The 15125-nt window shown below is 34.5% G+C and overlaps 1 pseudogene; it reads right to left on the bottom strand.

Annotated features, from left to right (window-relative positions):
- Nucleotides 1–209: 209 nt before the first annotated feature.
- LOC114041019 lies at nucleotides 210–3663 on the bottom strand (annotated as a pseudogene).
- Between the last annotated feature and the right edge of the window lie 11462 nt (nucleotides 3664–15125).

Below are 15125 nucleotides of genomic sequence, written 5' to 3' on the forward strand. Positions count from 1 at the left end.
TATGCATGTATACATATATTCATTCACACACCTGTTCTTGCTACTGGGTTATGCAGAGATCAATGATTTAGACAAGATGAAACCAAATTCTTGGGATTATTCTAAGATACTACTCATGGCAGAAAATTGAGGAATATGAAAACTTACTTTGACACTATGGGCTCCAGGGATAGATCAAGTTGAATGCTATATGTTTTATTTTGATCCTATTATATTTTGTGGCACCACAGCTTCCGCATGGCATTCTTCATTTCTGTATTCCTCAGTGTATAGATAAGAGGGGTCAGAATGGGTGCAATCACAGCGTACAACACAGAAAACTCCTCATTATTGTTGTCACCGGGGGGTGGCACATAAGTATAGACTCAGGGCAGAAAGAAAAGGACTACAAGCATGATGTGGGAGCCACAGGTGGAGAAGGCCTTGAGCCTACCCTCTGCTGAGTGTCTTCAAAGATTATATAATATGACTATGTAAGAAGCTAGAAAGACAAGAAAAGTAACCAAGCAAACATCCCATTGCTAGCAATGACCAAGATACTAACAACATGAGTGTCGGTGCAGACCAGTTTCAGGAGGGGTTTCACATCACATATGTAGTGGTCAATCTGATTAGGGCCACAGAAAGGTAACCAACCATGAGCAGTTGGGCAATGGAATGCCAAAAGGCCGCCGCCCAGGCAGTCACTATCAGCATGTCACATCTGTGTCGGTTCATAATGACTGTGTAGTGCAAAGGTTTACAGATGGCAATGTAGCGATCAAAGGACATAGATACCAGCATGAACATTTCAACACCTCCCAGCAAGTGAGCAGCTGAAAGCTGAGTCATACAGCAATTAAAGGAGATCTTTTTGCTGTTGGCAGCTAAGCCTCTGGTCAGTGTGGGGATGATGGTGGAAGTATAGGCCAGATCCATGAGGGCCAGGTGACACAAAAAATAGTACATGGGTTGCTGAATCAGGTGACTACACGTGATAGTGATGAAGATGATGAAGTTACCCAGGAAAGTTGCAAAATAACAGAGCAAGAAAAATGCAAACATATTGTCTTCTCTTTGTTCAGGAAAAGTCCCAAGAGAACAAATTCTGTGAATTTTTTCTGATTTTCCTTGTATTTAGAGTATTTGATGAATACAAGTTAGAATATTAATTTATCTGAAATTAGGTGGAATAGGACAAATCATCATTGGTATTTGTTGTGTTTATAGCACATAAATCCATTTTGAGAGAATTTTTAAAACATAAAAGATCATTTTAATTGGCACACTGATCATAAAACATTAAACCAAAGTGTCTAACTTTAAGTCATAGGATTATAAAAAAAATAAGTAATTATCTCTCTGCTTATACTTTTTCCAGGTAAATAGATCCATTTATATCTACAGTTTCAATATCATAACATTACTTGAAATAATATGAACATAGCTTAAACATTTACTATATGCATATAAATATATTATTGTAGATATATTTATATTTGTGTGTATGTATGTGTATACATATGTATATATCCCCACTTCTATGGATAATATAATTATCATTAATGTATTTTAAAGTATCTGGTTTTAGTTTGACAGTTTTAATAAGGAATAGTATAATTGTCATAATCTAATATGTTTATTGTAAGGGCAAAGTAACCTCTCCTATTTAAAAAAAATCTGTTGGGGAATGATGCAAATGACAAGTAAAGCCAAGTTAAAAGAACAAACAGAAATGTCATGGCATTTGGCATTTGGCATTTGGCATTTGGCATTTGGTAAGGGAGGGAGGGAGGAAAAAGAAGAGGAAGAGGAAGAACATGATGAGGGGGAGGGAAGCGTGAAAGGCAGAGTAAAGGCTTTTAAAAAGGAATAATGATGAGGTCCCTTAGTTCCTCATGTACCTTTGCAAGTTTTTGGGGCAGCAATCTTTCTTCACTTAAGAAAACAAACAATAAAAAATTTGTTATTGTGACTCACAATGATCTATCACCTCAGCATCAAAACTTCTTTTAAAACATAGTAAGGCTATTCCCTCTGTAGATTTAATCTTGTTGGCCATAGCTTTCTCTTTTTGGAGAATTTCATCCACCAGTTTTTATTAAAAACTTTTCTAAAACTTTATCTATTAGAGAAATGCCTAGGAAACATAGAGACCAAGTTATTTTTTCCCCCAGGTTCACACTTCCAATAGTGGTCAAAGTTATGTTTGAACACTGATTTTGCTTACTTGGAGACCAGATGTCTATCTACTTAACTTTGTTGAATCTTATTTTTCTAATATTCTTACCATATTAACTCTTTAGTATAATTTTATGGTTATGGATTGTTAAAATATCTATTAGACTGAAAGCTTCATGAGGACAAATACATTTTTTGAAATCTTTGTATGTATAGTAGCATTCAAAACTTTTTAATGCAAAATAGCTATTTAATAAATATTTGTTTATCTTTATTGTTAATTGGAAAAGAATGAAACAACAGAACACACTAAAAACATGCTTTGCAACTAATTGGTAAGAATTGATATTCATAGAGCAATTGAACAATATGGAAGGAATTTTTGATCACCAAAGTTTTATAACAGTGATATATGATAATTGCTTATAAAATGTGAATTGAAATTATAGGAATATCAATGTAACAAAATTGCATGGAATGGTCCACTTTGACAGCTAAGGCCAGGAAATCCTCCCCTTTTTTTCTGAGACAATTTGTTTCTATTTTTACTAATCACAAACTGAAAGATAGAGGAATGGGGCAGTTAGGTGTTGCAGTGGATAGAGCAACAGCTCTGAAGTCACGAGGAACTGAGTTCAAATCCAGTCTAATACCAAACACTTGACACTTACTGTCTGTGTGATCCTGGGCAAGTCATGTAACCCCAACTGCCAAAAAAAACCCAAAAAAACAAAACAGAGCAACTCAGTTTCTAAGGTCCTTCCTCTTAAATTCTAAAATCTTAATGATTATATTAAATTACTTATTTCACTGAAGGCTGAGGGATTTTGTGGTCCAGTTCAATAACTTTAGATATTTTATATCTACTTTTTTTTCCCCACCTGTATTACCCAGCTCTCTAAAGAAGGGTAGTGAGAGTTTCTCGAACTGAGTGACATGAATTATTCACCTTACTTCATGATTACTAACACATTGTTTTCAAAAAGTCATGGAACAATTTAGTAAACTAAAAACTCATGAAAACAGAAACTAAAGGGAAAAGAGTGATTTATTCCTCAAAGCTATTTGTGATAATTATAAAATTTTAAGCAACTTTATTCTCAAATTTGAAGTCATAATTTTATCATCTCTATATAACACAATCAAAATTGAATTCAATCAAAGATGCAGAAGTCTCATCTCAGTTTGAAACAAAGTTGGTGTACAATCTCTACTTCTGATTGAAATGTTCAACTTTTATAAGGCATTTGACTTTTTGAGGATATTGTCCAAATCTTCATATAAGGGTCAAGCGATTTTTTTTTTGAAAATGACAATTGCAGATGGGCTAATAATTGGGTACAGTGCTCTTAATGACTATTTCATTCCATAGATGCTAAGCTATTGAAGCAGAACTCTTTAAAAAAGATATAACATTCAGGTACACTTCAGGCAATGGTATGATAACTGTTACAATACAGGAATTACATACAGGTGGTTGCTTGTTTGGCTGCTGTCCTTCATGCTTGAAGAGGACCAAAATGACATATGTTGTGGTGAATGTTTGTTGTGCCTGATTATGGCTGATCAGACAAGCTCTGAAGGCTGTACCACAAGTTGGGTACAAATAGTCAATATGAACATTTGGAGTGGAGATATCTCTGAATTTGTACATTTCATATTTCTTTTGAGTTTCCAATTTGCTTAAAGAGCCCAGCATCTACTTTAATGCAGGCATGCCATTGTAGGTGTTCCTTTGCTAATATCTCCTTTGTCTCACAATTACTGGCTGCAGATATATAAATGAATGCTTTATCACTGGTGATGGCATGTGTCTCACAACTGATACCAAAGTTCTTCAGAGTGACCTTAAGAATGTCTTTGTATTTCTTCTTCTGACCTCCGTAATATATACAGGTATAGTATATTGAGATTTACAAATTATCTAAAAAAAGCAAAATGAGTCAGAAGGAAAGTTAGTTGATGGTAGATTTTCTAGAAAGAAAGATATTATCTATCCAAAATGTCATTCAGAGTATATTCTATCATCCTGTTATTGTTAAAAGGATTCTATGGATACCAAATGCGCAATGGATGCAGACACATTGAATATGAAGACTGCAACTGTTTCCCCATGGGACAGTTTTCACTTATTATATGTTGTTCATGCCATCATTTGTTCTTTATTTGCCCTAATACTCAATATTTCCCAGGGAGGCTCATTATTTTCTTTTTGGGGAAGGGCCAATATATTCAGACCAAAGTGTGCCAGAATGTTTCATTCTCTTTCCTCATAAAGGGAAATCCACTATGAGATAATACCCACAAATCAGTAATAAAGCATTCAGTTTTATATCTGCAGCCAGTAATTGTTCAAATGGCTTTATTTTTTGGTTTGAATATATCATTTACCCTCAAAGATTCCTCCTTTTCCTCTTCTTTTTTCTCCTCCTCCTCCTCCTCCTCCTCCTCCTCCTCCTCTTCCTCCTCCTCCTTCTCTTCCTCCTCCTATGCCTCCTCACAACCACAAAGTAGCAGCAGCACCGGCTTCAATAACAACAGTAAAAACAACAACAGGAAAACAGCATATACACTGATTATAATAATCTAAATGGAGAGAACACCGAACTGCACAAGAGACACAACTGGATATTGTGAAATTAGAGGGAACAATCTGAGACCCAAAGAAAAGATATGAAAAGACGCTTTCTCATTCTTCCTCTATGATATTTGGAATCTATGGGTGCTAATGTTGCATGCAATGTCAGACTTTTTTTTCCATATCTTTGATTATTCTATTTTCCCTCTTCTTCCTACACTCTTTCTTTTTCTTCTATTTTTATTAAATAAGAGGTGTCTATGAAGGAGAAAGGAACTGAAAGGATGGGGGGGATGGAATCTAGGTAAATCCGTATTTATCTATGTATCAATGTAGAAGACAGTTAGTGGATCCTGACAGCTCATGAAGCCACCATCCTACATTTCTCCTCCCTTTTATATCTTGTCTAGGGTGAAATTGGGTGGTGGTGGTGGTGGCTCTTTTCATTCCTTCAAGTTCTCACTTTTCAATTCTCAATCACCTATCTTAACTCATTGTGCCCTCTCCAATGTCACCACTGATACATATATATGTGTGTGTGTGTGTGTCTGTGTGTGTGTGTGTGTATATATATGTGTCTGTGTGTATGTATATATACATATGTGTGTACATATATGTATATATTGATAAAAAAAATTGTTCTTTTCTCAATTCTCATTCTTCTCTTTCTTTCTCTCAACCTCAACCCCCCCTGGGAAACCCTCCAAATGACAATTTGCACTCAATTTTTGAGGAGCTAGGCTCTTATAAGTAATGTCTCCCCTTATCTTATATGAAAGTGTTCCTCACATCCTTTTCTGGCCATCTGTATACCATGAACACTCTCTTTTACATGTAAAAATATAAGCTCTTTGGAACATGAGACTATTTTGTTTGTTTGAATGTAAACTCTTGGTACTTTGCACTGTGCCTGCCACATAGTAAGCATATCAAATGAACAAGAATTTATTACACACCCACTTTTGACAAGTACTATATTAAGCACTAGGCATACAGATATCTTAAAAAAAAACAGATCTTGCTCTCAAGGTGCTTACAATCTAAAGAGGTTGGGGACAAGATGCCCAGAGAAATATACATAATGGACATATAAATAGCAAAAGGAAGATAACATCAGAGTGAAGGCACTAAAATAAAGGAGGAATAAGAAAAGCTTCTTACAGAAGGTGAAACTTTAGCTTAGACTTGAGAAGGAGGCATGAGGAGGAAGAACATTCCAAGCATAGTAGACAGCCATGAAATACACCCAGATTCTAAAAACAAAGTGTAATGTTCAAAAAACAGTAAGGAAGTCAGAATTATCACATGAAAAGCATGTGGAAGAAAGTAAGGAAATGGGAAGAGTAAAAAGGGTACACATTATGAAAGCCTTTAAAGGCCAGAGAGAGGATTTTATATGGTAAGTAGAAAGCAGTTAAGTAGAAAGTTTGCCTTTCTTCTTTTTCTAGAATGCTGTCCCTTCTCTTCTAACTTTTATAGGCCTTAATCACCTTCAATCTTCAGGTCATGTCATTTCCTTTAAAATCCTCTTATGATTATCCAAGTTATTAATGACCCTGCACCAAGTTGTTTTAGATTTGCTGTGTACATATCTTATATTTGTTAGTGAACCTATTACAGCTCACCATGATACTTCTGAACAGGGCATTAAAGGTTGAGAAGGGTTAATGTCAGATAGAGGAGTATATCTGTGCCAGTCAGACCAAGACTAAGCAGCATCACTCGACTGATAGTAAATAAACAGCAAGGAGCACTTGAAGGCCTGTACAGAGCAGCCCATAAGCATCGATGAGAGAAAATAGTAGAAAAATTCAACTGAAGATAAAGAGTGTGAATAGAAAAGAGAAAACTTTGGGAACAAATTCCTGAGTTTGTCTGATGAGAGTGTGGATTAACACCTCAGGAGACCATAAATGGGGAAGTAGGTTTGTTTGGGATTTAAGTCAGTGTTTCAAACTTCGGCATTGGGTATAATGGCTAATTTAAGAATTGTAGAAGTTTTATTACTCCTATAGAAAGTGGCTGTCATACAACAGGTAAATCTGGATATCCAAACCATGTCTGTGAAATCTAGGTTTGTGGTATGTCTCTACATACTGGTCAGTGAATCAGTCAATAAACATTTCTTAAGCATCTACTATGGGCCAGGTACCATGCTGTGTATTGGGAATACAAAAAACAAAAAAAGCAACAGATAATCCCTATACTGAAGGAGCTCTTAGTGTAATGAGGGCAACAGTAAGCATGTAAATATGTACAAACAAATCACATGTAGGAAAAATAGGAAATATGAGAGGGACAGCATTAGAATTAAGAGAGGTTGGGAAAAACTTCCTTTAAATGATGGAATTTTAGGTGGGTGTCAAAGGAAACCAGGGAAACCAATAAGCAGAGATGAGGAGGGAGATTATTCCAGTCATGAAAATTCTGATCTAATAAATTTTATCAGTCCCATACCCTAGATGAATTGGCAAACACATGCAGCAGAAGAGAGAAGGAGAGAGAGAGAGACAGAGACAGAGACAGAGAGACAGACAGAGAGAGAGAGAGATTCTGGTGTTTCTACAAGTCCTCTTTTCACCAATGGGTCTGTAAAATGTCACACGTAGAATTAATATGACATTAATTATTTGGTAGCCCCAGAGGATTTAACTTTATATTGTGTCTTTATTGCAAGCTGGTATACTTTAATTACTGAATAAGGAGCTAATCATGTAGGAATTGGTTTTTGAAGATATCAGCTGACAGACATTTACCGCAAGGGCAGTGAAAAGATCTCTTCTATAGTAATTGGAAGGAATGGTAGAAAAACAAGATTATGAAAAGCTAATATGAGAGGAGGTAGGAGGGCATTAAAGATAATGGTGACTTCACAGCTTCCCTTTATACTACCCTGTTTTTAGGCTCATTCTTGGTATAAGAACCAAGATTTGGGGCATGAGATATGTGAAAAAGAATATGAAATAATATTTAATCTCTTTAATTATTATTGTCCTAAACCAATCACTCAACATATATTTATTAAAAGTTTCCTATTTTCAAAGAACAATGCAAAGAAATGAAGGAGATGCAAAATTTTAGGCAGCAGGATCTCTGTTTCTCAAATCTGATGAAATATATTTAAAAGTACTATTTATACCTGAAATTTTGTAAGATACTTCATTTGGGTACTTATATCATTGTAAGGAGACTAATCAAAATTATAAAAGTGTGGGGTATATGGAGTGTTCAAGGAGAATTAGGTATGAGCATTTGATAAGCCCTTTTCAGGACTGCTCATCCACTTTTGGTATCCACCTTCACTCAACTCTCACCTGTGACACCAAGAAGCTTTAGCATGTACAGTGGCCACACTCTGATAAACCATCTTGGTGGACAAGCTAAAACAGGTTATGGGTAACCAACAGGCCTCAAACCTTCAGTGAGTTAGAGGATGTCTGCCCCAAGCATGTGATGATTCTCCCAGAAGAACAGGCAGGTGAAAACAATGGGTTCCAATGGCCATGAAGGCAGATAAAATGTGTAGAGCACTTAGAGCCTGGTCAGGCATCAAAGACAGCAAGGTCGTCTATTGCAATCTGGGCCATTGCCAGTCATCTTAGATTTTGTCCTACTGCTGGACTTCAATGACTGAGGAAGAGAGAGTCTTATGACTTTATGTAACCAGCTCACTTAAGTCCAATTTACTTGCATGTGAAAACATCACTCTTGATGTCATTGGTCCTCTTAAAAACGAAAGATTGATAGCAACATGTGTATACTTACACATATACATATGTGTTTATATATGTGCATATATGTGTATATATGTTACATATGTGTTACATGTACATAAATATTATACCTATGAGTGGATGTAGACGTGTGTGTTTTATATTACATATTTTCTTCCATATGAATTATGCAGATCTTTTTTGTTTCTAGATGTTCTGCATGGCATTCCTCATTTCTGCATTTCACAGTATGCAGATGAGATGATTCAACAGGGGTTTAAGTACAGGATAAAACATTTTTTCTCTTAACCAATAACACTGGCACTGAGAGGTGGCACATAGAGGCAATGTATTACACAAAGAACAGGACCACAGCCATGATGTGGGAGCCACAGGTAAAGAGGGTTTTGCATTCAACCTCTGCTAACAACTTTTCCTTTTTTTAAGGCAATTGGGGTTAAGTGATTTGCCCTGGGTCACACAGTTTGTTAGTGACAAGTGTTTGGTCTGAGGTCGGATTTGAACTCAGGTCCTCCTGATTTCAGGCCATTGTGCCACCTAGCTGTCCCTAAAAACTTTTTTTTGTAAGTTATGTAACATGACAAAATAAAATGCTAAAAAGACCATAAAGATAACCATGTAATCATTCCGGGATTAGCAAGTACTAAACTACTAGCAATATGTGTATCTGCAAAAACAATTTTCAGGAGGTATTTTACATCACACATGTAATAGTCTATCAGATTAGGACCAAAGAAAGTCAACTTGAAGACCATGAGCAATTAGGCAAAGGAATGACAAAATGCCACCACACCCCAAGCGAGCACCTCAATATAGGACATTTCTGACAGGTCACAATTACCATGTAATACAAATGGCAATGTAGTAATAAAAAATCAGGGATACCAGTATGAACTGTTCAACCCCAGTCACTAAATAAGAAGGAAGGAGCTGAGTCATACAACTCTTGAAGGAGATTTGTTTTTTTCTTGACACCGAAGTCCCTTACCAGTTGTGGAAGTATGGTAGATGTATAGGACAAATCCAACAGGGATAAATGACATAGAAAATAATACATGGCTTGCTGCATCAGATGGCTACATGTGATAGTGGGGAAGATAAGATTCCCCACAAAGATTGCACCATAGTGCAGCGTTAAGATGATGCAACTCATTATCTGCATCAGTATCTTCATCAGGAGTCCCAAGAAAATCAGTTCATTAGCATTGTTTAGAATCTCCATGAATTTAGAATAGGTGATTGATATACAGAAGAATCTTAATTAACCTGATATGACATAGAAGATGTAAATTCATCAATTATTTTACCTTGGACGTTCCTTGTTAATATAAAACCCAACTCCAAATAATTATAGAAAACATAATTGTAGGGGTAGGTGGGTTGCACAGTGGATAGAGCACCAGCCCTGGATCCAGGAGGACCTGAGTTCAAATCTGGCCTCACACACAGAACACTTACTAGCTGTGTGATCCTGGGCAAATCAAAACCCCATTGCATAGCCAAAATTGTGTGTGTATATATATATATATATATATATATATATATATGTGTGTGTGTGTGTGTGTGTGTATGTATGTATATGTATATATACGTATATATATGTGTATATATATATACATATATATATATGTATATAACTAGGCATGTTCATTCTTCATGCTTTTAATCAAGAGATCCCAGGTTGTATAAATATCATTCTACACATGGAACATTTTCCAAGATTAAATATATGTTTCATTGTCCTCGCCAATCAGTTACTATCTATTTATAGTTTCACTTTTAAAAGTGTAACATGATTATAAAGAAATGATGATATCCAAAAAGTCCGTTAAATAAAATACAATTTCATTAAATTTTGATTATGTAAACTTTTCAATAGGAAATTGGATAGACAAATGGGCAAACTCAATATTGTTTCTTAAAAAAAGTCCTTAATATAATCATTCTGTTTTAACAGATGTTTGCATTGGTCTCGTTGGACCTTGGAAGTGGACATTGAAAAATTAAAATATGTTAAATTTTTTGTAAGATAACATTTCTAAAGACCTTTAAAATACGGTAATGGAAGATAAGTATTCAGAAAAGGTTTTCTAAAAATAACAATTTCCCTTAACATAGTCAAAGAATCAATGAGGGTATTAAAGACTTTCAAAAAAAATTAAACAAAAACAAAAGTTCAAGTGAAGAGAAAAAGGAACTCTCCAAAGTTACTAAAGGCAGGGGTACATACAGATTATATGCAATGACAGCAGCAGCAGCAGCAGCAGCAGCAGCAATAACAACAATGAAAATCAAAAAGCACTTTAGGTAGCTTCCAAACCTATTCAAACAAACAAAAGACACTTTGTATGCCTCTAGAGGATTTGTGGGCACAGTCTTGCTGTGATCAGAGAAAGAAATATAGGGAAGATATTATGGAGTAGAAGAGAAAGGATTTGGGGTATTTCAGACAAAAAATATGTATCTCACTTGTGAAACTGTTGACTTGCTTAGGAATGGGTGAAGATTTTGTTAAGCATTTGTCAATTTCAACTGAAGCATCAGAAGAAATATTTGGTCAACTCAAAATTGTGTGAATGGAACAAATTGGAGGGAAGTCTTGGCAATTTTCTTTGCAAGATTTTTAGTCCATTTTCTTAGTCTTTCTACCCATATCTCTCCTGGATATATTCCCGTTTTTCTGATATACCCCAGTTCCAAATCACCCCACTTAATTTATTTCAGTGAAGAAGAGTATATAGACTTAGTGAATTTGATGACTAGACAGATAGCTCTTTTTTGCATGATTTCTATGATCTTTTATCATATAACTAGAGGTCCTGAGTCAAAAGTATTTTTTCTCATATTTTTTTTTATTCCTGATTTTTATTACACTGTTACTCCCAGGTAAAGCCCCTATGAAATAAATGATCCAAGGTAGGATATCAATGATGAATTAGTAGTTAATAGGAAAAAGAGAAGTATGGAAGGAAGTGTATAAGGGGAGGGAGAGTGGAAGAACATAATTAATGAATATTATGTATAGGATAAATCCATTTAAATGGGAGTTTAATCAAATTTAACTAACAGAATTTTTTTTTCCTCAAAAAGTTTCATAGGTTAATGGAAAGTGTGCTGGCTTTAAATCTACATCTGATACTCACTAGATGAGTAAACATGAAGAATGGATTTAACCTATCTCGACCTTAATTTCCTTAGCTGCAAAATAATTAAACAAACAAATGAATGAATGAATGAGTGAATGAATAAAAACAAACCTTTGCTTTCTACTTTAGAAGGTAGTTTAGTAGATGAAATGAGTTATTGTTTGGAGAATGCTTTACAAACATTAAAATGTTGCATGAGAGTCAGCTCTTAGTATTCCCTCAAAGCTCAACTCTCTTGCTACCACCTCTGTGAAGTCATTATATTCCACCATGTCTTATCCTTTTCAATTTATATTACTCACCCCACCATCATTCTCCCCAGTGAATTTATTTTTTTTCTCTGTAGGTCACAGAAGCAGAACTGCAGAGCTAGAAACAACTTCAGAGGCAGTTATATGACTCTCTAACTGGAAAGGGATGCTCCCTGCTACTTTTCATACTGAGTTAGGAAGACCTGAGTTAAAACCTGGCCTTAGACATTTACTATCTGTATGTCCCAGCCACTGTTTTAAGTGCTTTATATATATTATGCCATTTGATCCTTACAAAAAACATACTAGGTAGGTGCTGTTCTTATGACCATTTTATAGTTGAAAAAATTGAGGTAGATAGAGTTTTAGTGTCTTGCCCAGGGTCAAACCGATTTTATACTTTGACAAGAGGAAATTTATACCAGGAATTCAGGACTGGTTCAATATTAGGAAAGTATCAGTGTAATTGCCCATATCAATAATAAATTAAACATAAAATAAATAAATATATAAAAAACAAAATTATGTGATTATTTCAATGCAGAAACAATGTTTTGACAAGATAAAACATTCATTCATATAAAAAATACCAGAAAGCATAGGAATAAATGCAATTTTCCTTAAAATGATAAGTAGTATTTCTCTAAAACAATCACTAAGTGTTATCTATACTGGAGATAAGCTGGAAACTTTCCCCATGAGACTACAGGTGAAGCAAAAATGTCCATTATCACCACTATTATTAAATATTGTACTAGAAATGTTAACTATAGAAATAAGGGGGGAAAATTGAAAGATTTAGAATAGGCATTGAGGAACAGAAACTATCACTCTTTGTGGATGACATATTGGTATACTTCGAGAATTTCAGAGAATCAACTAAAAACATAGTGGATATAACAACCAGAATGTTATGGGACCCATAAAATAAGTACTTATAAATCATTAGCATTTCTATATATTACCAATACATTCTAACAGCAAGAGATAGAAAGAAATTCCATTTAAAACAGCCACAGACAATATAAAATACTTGGGAGTCTACCTACTAAAACAAACCCAGGAACTATATGAACACAATTACAAAATACTTTTCCCACAAATAAAATCAGATCTAAATAGTTGCAAAACATATGAATTGCTCATGAGTAGGCTAAGCCAAAATAATAAAAAAGTGATACTTTTGGCTAAATTAATTTGCTTATTCAGTGCCATACTTATCAAACCACCACGAATTATTTTACAGAGGCAGTAAAATAGTAATAGAATTCATCTAGAAGATCAAAAGGTCAAGAATATTAAGGGAATTTGTAAATAAAAATGTGAAGAAACATGGCTTAGCCACATCAGATATGAAACTGCATCACAACGTGGTAATCCCAAAACAATCTGGTACTAAGATATAGAGTAATGGATCAGTAGAATAGATTAAGTACACAATAGTCAGTAGTAAATGACTATAGTAATATAGTGTTAGATAATTCCAAATTATCCATGCTTTAAAGAAAAAAAAAAACTTATTTCATAACCAAAAAAAAAAATCTGCTAGGAAAACTGAAAAGTATTTTGGCAGAAACTAGCTAGAGACCAATATCTCACACATAAAACAATATAAAGTAAAAATGGATATAAGGTTTAGACATAAAGAGTAATACCATAATCAGATTAGGGGAGCATAGAATAATGCACATGTCAGATCTGTGGATAATAAAACTGTGATCAAACAAGAGATAAAGAACATTACAGGATATTAAAATGATAGTTTTAATTACATTAAATTAAAAAAATATATGCTAGCAAACCAATGCAAACAATATTAGAAGGAAAGTAGAAAACTGGAGTGGGGGAAGAAAAACTTTACAAGAAGTTCCTCTGATAAAGGCTTCATTTTTATTTTTTTAACTTATTTTTTTCCTTATATATACACTAAGAAAAGAAAAAGAAATGTAGTATAAACTTAAATACTAAAGAGAAAGAAAAAAAATGCCATGTGTATGACAGATCATGGGAGGATTCAAATTATACAGCAATAAATTTCTATTTCAAGAAATCCTATATAATAAATGTTATATGTTGTATTCTAAACAGTCCATCTTTTCTTTGCTTCCTTAGAAGTTTTCTTTTATTTGAAAGCATTTTTCAAATATATAGAGAAATGAATCAATTTTTTAAGTATACAAGTCAGTAGTAAGCTCCCCCTACTACTCACAAAAAAACAAAGAAAACTTAGAATGAGAAGAAAAAGAGGTAGTAGAATTAGAGAAAACTCAGGCAGACACAGATTAAGTGTTTTCTCAAGGCTTATAAAACTAGTCAAAGTATCTGAAACTTCACATGAAGTCAACCCTAGCTAGAGATACATGAAATGTCAAAGCATTTGGTAGTATTTTCTGCTAACTTTGATGAGAAAGGAAGTAGTTAAAGATGCAGCTACATGAAGCAGTGGTTAGCGCACTGAGTTTTCAGTCAGGAAGACCTGAGTTCACGTCCAGGAATAAAAATTAATATAATGGTCATCTCCTCAAAGAAATCCCCAATTGAAGACTCTTAAGAATATTAAGGCTCAAATTCAGAAGTTTTAGTTGAGAGGGGGAAAAAAATATTGCAACCAGCCAGAAAAAAATTCAAGAACAAAAACAAAAGCCAAAGTCAGGATCACACAAAACTTTTCAACCATCACCCTGATGGAAGAGAAAGCTTAAGATATTATGTTCCAACAGGCAAAGGATATAGGCTTACCATTAAGAATGACTTACCTGGACAATAATGAATAAAAGTCTATGGAGGAAAATTGACCTCTAATGAAATAGAGGGCTTCTAAACATTCCTAATTAAAAGAGTGGAGTTGCATAGAATCTTGAAGTCAAACACAGGAGGTAAGAGAAACATAGAAGTTAAATATGAACAAAAATTATAAGAGACTAAACAAATATAAACTACTTACATTCAAATATGTGGAAATGTTATATGTGTCTCCTTCGAACTCAATCATCATCAGGTGTCATTGAGAATCAAATGTAACAGAAGGCCTGTGATAGGTTTTGAATGTCTTGATAATCTAAAGAGAGGAATGGAAAGTGAGAAGACAAAGAATACACTGGGGGCAGGAGATAAAAAATGGAGGGTTAGGAACATATTTCTCACGTAATCAGAGTTCACAAGTCTGTATCTGCAAACAAAGTAGATAGAGGAGGGGTAGATGTGACTGACATATAAGGCTCATTCTCATCTGAACTAGATAAAGGCAAGAAGAATA

The sequence above is a fragment of the Vombatus ursinus genome, unplaced genomic scaffold, assembly GCF_900497805.2.
Source record: "Vombatus ursinus unplaced genomic scaffold, bare-nosed wombat genome assembly UNPS02014163.1, whole genome shotgun sequence".
Classification (NCBI taxonomy): Eukaryota; Metazoa; Chordata; class Mammalia; order Diprotodontia; family Vombatidae; genus Vombatus; species Vombatus ursinus.